General features: G+C 36.8%; 1 long non-coding RNA gene across 1 annotated transcript; it reads left to right on the top strand.

Annotated features, from left to right (window-relative positions):
- Nucleotides 1-919: 919 nt before the first annotated feature.
- Nucleotides 920-3,420, top strand: LOC140158202 (uncharacterized). Its single transcript, XR_011859723.1, has 3 exons — nucleotides 920-1,402; nucleotides 2,548-2,643; nucleotides 3,273-3,420. It is a non-coding gene; the product is annotated as an uncharacterized lncRNA (long non-coding RNA).
- Nucleotides 3,421-7,189: the final 3,769 nt, after the last annotated feature.

Below are 7,189 nucleotides of genomic sequence, written 5' to 3'. Positions count from 1 at the left end.
TTGTGTATCAAATCTTCAATATTGATGTGCCTTTTTATATTAAAGTCTAGGACATGAACTTCAGGCTCCATGTTTTGTACGCATTGAGTATTTACCCTACATGACAAATTAAACTTACCAAGCTCCTTTCGGGGTTTTCTATTCTGATGATGTAAGGGTATTGAAATAGTAACCTTTTAAGTATCGAGCTTGGCAAAGATACGAGCGTATTGTGCGTTGGGATGACCTTGTGGATTCACACCTACATGACATATCGTGTAATAACAAATACATTCCCTTACACGTTACTGTAAAAAACAGTATATTCAAATTTAATTTTCACCGCTACACTCATAGAAATGACTTGTTCGCCTTGTTGGCTTAATTCAAAAGGAGTAAGTTTGGACAACTCAAAAATAGTGTAAAAGTTGCCAAAACAAAATTCATTTTAGTTATCCGAACTTAAAAATGCTGAAAAAGCTCAAAAGTTCCGTCAACTAATCAACTTTGTTGGCATTACTTAAAAAGTTGATGTGAGTCGTTGCGTCAACTTTTTAAGTAATGCCAACTTCATATTAAGATACTGGTACTTATTGCTTTGAGTTATTCCAATTTGGTACTTTGTTACTTAATTCACGTAATTGGATCATTTTCTGCACAATTAGCAGTATTCAAATATTTATTTTTGTAATCAGTGCAAAATTGTGTATACTATAGCACACCTCTAGAAAATTATGCTAACCTTGTTTCATTTTCTGAGTTGTAACAACTCAATAAAGTAAGTGCAAATGAGTGCGACCAACATAATGATATCGAGTCAGCGTTACTCAAAATTGTACGCGTTGGCATTACTCGGAAAGTTAACGCAACGACTTACATCAACTTACTGAGTAATGCCAACGAACAATTTCATAGGTTGGGATTCCGAAAGGTGGTTTAAACCTAGGTTTAGCTAAACCCAGGTTTAAACCTAGGTTTAAACCAAAGTTGCGTTTCCCGTAGCTGGTTTAAGTTAAACCTGGGTCTAAAGCTGAGTACTAAAGTCGCAAAAGCCGGGTCTAACTTAAACCTGGCAGGGGGTAGGTTTAAGTCCAGGTTTAAGTGCATTTGTCTGCATGCCAACCACTGAAGCCTGCTTGTTACGGAAGCGGACCACTGCAATTCGTGGTATTTGCAACTGGAAAAATGTGCCACAGAACCAATTTGTGGAAGTCATAATAAAAGGATTATGTTCCATAATGAATAGAGAAGAGTTGTGACAATTGTAACCAGAGTTTGAAAGCGGAGGTGATCGGCCAAGCTTGTACACAGCTGCAATCATGGGCATGGCAGTGGCAGTACAATACACGGCAGTGACAGTCATACCGATACCCGGTACTCACGGCACAGTGCAATAGCATAGGGCCGCGTCATGACAGTGAAGGTAAGAAAGGTCGGCTTATTCGTGACATAATATTAATACTGTTTTACCACCTAAAAGCCCATATATAATGCAAATCACTCATTTATATTGGTGACGATTTTAGGCTGTGGTATTGTTTTAGTCAAGCTTAGGAATCGATTAGGTTAGGCTTAACAAATTACATGTTAATACCGTGTACAGGAGAATAGCCTAGCCGAGGCTTTGTGGATTTTTATCAGCAAACGAAGCTCGGACAAAGCCTTTTCAATGTTCCCTTGTAAGTCCGGGCTTTTTTCCAATGAGTTTCAGCTTGAAATGAAGCAGCTTGAAATGAAGATGTAAGGACTCAGGAGTTTAATACTCACGGTAGAGTGATGTCGTGGTGTTAGAAGCCGGTGTAGAAGAAGTAAAACGTTTAGGCCTACCCCATCAGGCGGCCCTGGCCTGGTCATGATGGTCCTAGCTGGCTAGCCTAGGGCTTAGGATATCATGGGATGTGCTGTAGCCATGGTAGCCTAGGCAAAAACTGTATCAGTACCGGTACCCACTAGACAGATATTTTCCGTAGGCCTATGTTCTTCAAGATGTAGGATTATGTCTATGTAAATAATAGGTCAAGGCTTCAAGTTCAAGCTTGGTAGTGGAACATCCTAGGCCCTAGCCTTAATACTGGTCTGTACCATTTATTGGGGCATATGGCATAATTATGTGATGATATGCCTGCCCTACATAGGCCCTATGTTTACAGGCTGGCTAGGCCTGGACTCAGGCTGTTCCAGGCTTATTATTGAACTTGAAGCTCTGCCTAATTAATTATTTTAATATGAAATCTAGGCCTACCGTTTGTTTAATATTTTGTCGGACTCGTGCTAGGGCATTTATCAGGTCATCGTGGTATAACTGGTAGGCCTACTAGGCTTTGGTTTGGTCAAACAGGCATATTATCAGGCATAGGCCTATATAAAATAGATTGCTCATCATTCCTGTGACTGATTAATTTTATTGAATTCTCAGTGCTCACTGAAGTATATTTTTAGATACCATCATGATCATGTAGGCCTAAATATTACTACAAATTGCAAATTTTAAATGCATGAAACTCTGCGACTGATTAACAGCAGCACAAAATAAAATGGTATGCTTTGTTTTGTTTTTTTCGTTTACAGGCCCGGTTTACAGGTCAAACTGTCAATGTCATGTCAAGAGGAATGTTTTCTAATCTGAGTGATGATTCCCATGCACCATAACTTGAGGTTATTTTGGTAAGTTTAAAAGTATGGCAATGTAGGTATGAGGTAATTTACTGCCCCATTCCAGAAAAAAAAAGCACTGATTTTATTGGATTAAAAAACCCATCAAGTCTGACAAACGAAACATAGCTCAATCGTAATCATTCATTTGGTACTGACTGTAGATATAAATAGAAAACGTTTACTATTGTACTAATTTCTTGGTGGGAAAAGGCAAAAACATGTTTTCTGACAATCGAGTCACAATTTAAATCAAATACTTGGAACATGTCTAAGCATTCAAAATCTTGAGTATATGCCACAATTTTGCTCTAATTTTTACTTTTTGTGTGTTACCTTTGAAACGATTGGTTAAAAGAACAAAACATGCTTTTTCCAAAAATTAGAATGCATAAATTTAAATTAGACTTCGTACAAATCTTTATACTTTTTGTTCATGAATATGATACCAGGCCTAGTAAAAGAAACATCTCAACAGAAAACAGCAATAATTTTATGAGAAAATTATAAATTTTCTTCACATGCCAAAATCTCAAAATTGAGAGTGGGGGTGTGTGTGTGGAGGGGGGGGGGGGCAAGATTTGGATATAGTTCTAATTCATATTTTAAACATACTATTTTTTTTCTTTCTTTCATTACAGAACAATCTACATGATGAAGTAACCGCGATCCCCGGCTGAGATCCACTGGCCATCAAAGTTAGGACCACAGAATCGATATCGATGAGCAGTACAACCACAAGTGTTATGAAACTTTTTACCTTGCTAAATGTTATAGGCCTTTAACATGTTTAAGCCTAGTGTAACACAAATGATGATAACATATGAGACTTTTGGTATCGATATTATTACTCCGGAATACTACTTTGTGTACACTACTCAATGGAAATGAAGACAAGTTTTGTATGTTGCACGTTTCACACACTATCGTAATTATTATTAAGTCTTAGAAAGGTATTAATAATTTTAATCATGTCCTTTAATAGGTAACATGGTCTTCACTACTTTCCTATATGAAACCAGTACGGGCGTCAACCCCTGGAGGGGGACATAATATCAAATGTCCGAGAAGGCCTATGCCCCCTTCGCATTTTGGTAACTGAATCAATATAGTACCGGGGTAGTCTACAGTATAATAGCCATTTTGAGATATGCACAAAAATAACTAAAAATAATGTAAAATGTCCACCAAATGACTTCAAAATTTGGACTTTATTTTGCTTTTTTTTTTTCAACTTCTGAAGGGCACATCCCTCCCGGGGCGACCACTCACATAAATGGTCTGCACGCATGCGTGACCAAAAAAAACAAGAAAAAGGGGGTGTTTTTTTAGGCAAGGCAAGTTACGTGAGTGACGCATTTAGGGTCTAAAAAACACTGATTTTCTGCAACTGAACAACTTGTTTAGGGTACCTTTTCAAATATTTGGTAAATTACAAGCCCAAAAAGTGTACATTTCTTCATTTTTACTAGGCAAAAAACTCATTAGGGGGTAAATTTTATATTAAATTATAGGCCCTAGATTTGCTGGTAGGGGGCTTTAAAGAAAATTTGGTCACACATGCGTACACTATAATACTTGAGTGGCCCCAGGGCATCCCTCTCATACGTGCGGCGCTGACATATCTTTTCACATCCGTGCCCCCTCCTCCATTTTCAGAACAGATCGACGCCCATGACAACCCAGCAAACACAAAAACGTTTTCAAAACGTTTTAAATAAGTTATATTTTGACTTTTGGTTTAGGTAAAAACGTTTTAATAACATTAAAATGGCGGGTTATATAAAGGTCATGATAACGTTTTAAAGCGTTTTGTATGAAAACACACTACAACAATATTTTTAACATGTTTTCAAAAATGTTACTGTAAACTATTTTTGCAAAAATTTTTACCAAATATTGTGTCAATACAGCAAACACAGAAATGTTTTTTCAAAACCTTTTAATAAAATTTAAATGTCGGGTTATATAAAGGTCATGAAAACGTTTTTAAAACTTTATTGAAAATATTTTGGACAAACATTTTTCGCACAATATTTTTTCAACCCCAAAATAACATTCTGTTTAGAATGTTTTGTATCAAGTTTTCAAGAATGTTTTTGGAATGTTATTAAAACGTTTTTATACCCTTTATATAACCCGACATTTAAATGTTTTCTGTACGAAAACATTGTGTTTGCTGTGCAGTAGATTACCAACAAATGTTATTTAATGTTATGAAAACGTTTTATACCCTTAATATACCCGTTATGATAACCCGACATTTAAATGTTATCCGACAACCTTTTATAACCTTTTGCGAATGATGTCGAAAACCGTTTTGTGTTTGCTGGGAACAAACCTCTATGCTACTTGAACATGTTGAACGAATTCATTCAATGTTATTATTTAATGTAGGCCTACAAGGTGGTTAAAAATTACTTAATCACTATTTGAAGTGATGGATTATACTATTTGAAGTGATGGATTATGTATCATGTTTAACATTAATAATAAAATAAATATGCTACACAGTTTGTACTTTTATTATAATAGGTCAGTGTTTTGTTTTAATATTCTAAATCTAAATTATAGCTATTTTATGCCTGCAATAGGATACACCAGGCATCTTCAATTATATAGGCCTTACCCTCCGCGCTGTCCGTAAAAGAGAGAACCATGTGATGATGCCTCCTCGATGAGTTGTAAATGTAATGAACGAAATAAACGGACAGCGCGGAGGGTATTCCGTAGGCCCAACCTTGCGGAAATTTCCAAACAGCCAGGGCACAGCGTGCCACTTTGAATGCCCCTCTCAGCCTGACAAAAATTGCTTGCCCCTCTCGGCCTGCTAAAAAATAGCTTGTCTCCCCCCCCCCACCCCTTGGCCAGCCAAAAACATTTGCGTCACACCATGTCAAACTTGTGGGAACCCAATTTGCAAATTCGAGCGCAGTGAGCATATTGGTCATGTGAAAAACGGAAAGAACGTTTTCATACTCTGCGGGATAAGCCCCTTTTTGAGCGTGCAATGTGCAAAAATAGCTGGGTAAAATATGCTTGCTCTTCTTTTGGCTTGCCAAAACAGCCCCCCCCCCATTTTACCCTCCCCCAGGCTTCATAATTATTGCACCGGTATTATATGTGAAATATCAAGAAATGAAATTTAAAAAAAAATACCATTTCAGCTTAATCACTGTTAGGCCTATAATGATGCAACGTGAGTGTTGTTTAAACTTGGGAAAATCATAGTAAAATAAGACTGAACTTTCGTGGATTATAGATCTCCGTATACATGGTATATGGAAAAAAATAAAAATCATTTTCATCAATAAACTCAGAAACATGAAAAAAGATAACAACTCTAGGCCTTACTAGCCGCTATTTATTCACAATTTCCCACACCAATGCCTATTATAGCCTTTCAAATAAATTGGAACATCATACCCATGCACAAAGTTCCGTGTAATATGCATAAGAGCATACACCACAGTTAGTACTATGCGGCTACGAAACCAGGTCTAAGTTTAAACCTAGGTTTAAACCCAGGTCTAACTAGTCCGAGCTTTCGGAATCGTAAAATAAGTTAAACCTAGGTTTAGGCTTAAGCCGGGACTAGTTAGACCCAGGTTTAAGTTAGCACCGGCTTAAGTTAAACCACCTTTCGGAATCCCAACCTATGAGTGTATGGTTAGGTTGAAAACGAACAAATTTGATGAAATAATTTGCTATCATTGCGTTTTTAAAGTAGCCAGCCTAATTTTGGCCATGGCTAAGTGATTATTGCCAATTGTGGAGATTCTCTTTGGATAGAACCCGTGAGTTTAGTTATCAACAAACATTCTTTCTTCAATAAAATAATTATCACGAAAAAAACCCCAAAGACTCATTCAGTATACATGTATAACAAAATTCTTTCTACTTCAACAGCAATTTTAACAAAGTGACATTTTGTAATTTGAAAGTTTTTTTCCCCTTTTTATTAATGTGTTTGTCGACCTTCATTCTCAGCAACCTCAATGAAATGTTTGTGCATACCTGTTGACCAGGTTTTGAATGTAATGCTGGTCCAGGCGATTCCATGAACGCTGCAATATTCTCTGCAACCTTTGCAATGTTGTGTAGTCATTGATTTTCTTGAGTGCAGCTTGTGTGAAGAAATATGTTGGACACAAAAGTACCACATATTTTATGTGTAACTTATCAGTCTACATTTCACACTTCAAATTATAAGGACCTGACAATTTGTTTAGGTGTATACCCTAATTTGAGCGAGTCCCTATAATAAGACGTACCACTAAAACATCCAAAACCAAAACCGTGGCACCTCGATCATCCCACTTCAGGCCCAGATTGAGTCTGTGTAATGATTACTTAATTTACAAACATGACAAAGGTGTAGCTATGACACGACCGCAACACGACAACAAATTTAATTTCTAAGTATTCTTACCCGTGTGTGTTTAGTGAGAACAGACATATCTAGGGCAAAATGTTCCCTGTTTTCTCTGTAAGAACCTGACCTTCACGTATAGATTTGTAGTCACGTTTACTTATAATAAAGTCTTCACAAAAAGTA

This window comes from Amphiura filiformis, chromosome 8 (genome assembly GCF_039555335.1).
Source record: "Amphiura filiformis chromosome 8, Afil_fr2py, whole genome shotgun sequence".
Classification (NCBI taxonomy): domain Eukaryota; kingdom Metazoa; phylum Echinodermata; class Ophiuroidea; order Amphilepidida; family Amphiuridae; genus Amphiura; species Amphiura filiformis.
This window is presented reverse-complemented; position numbering and strand designations above follow the sequence as displayed.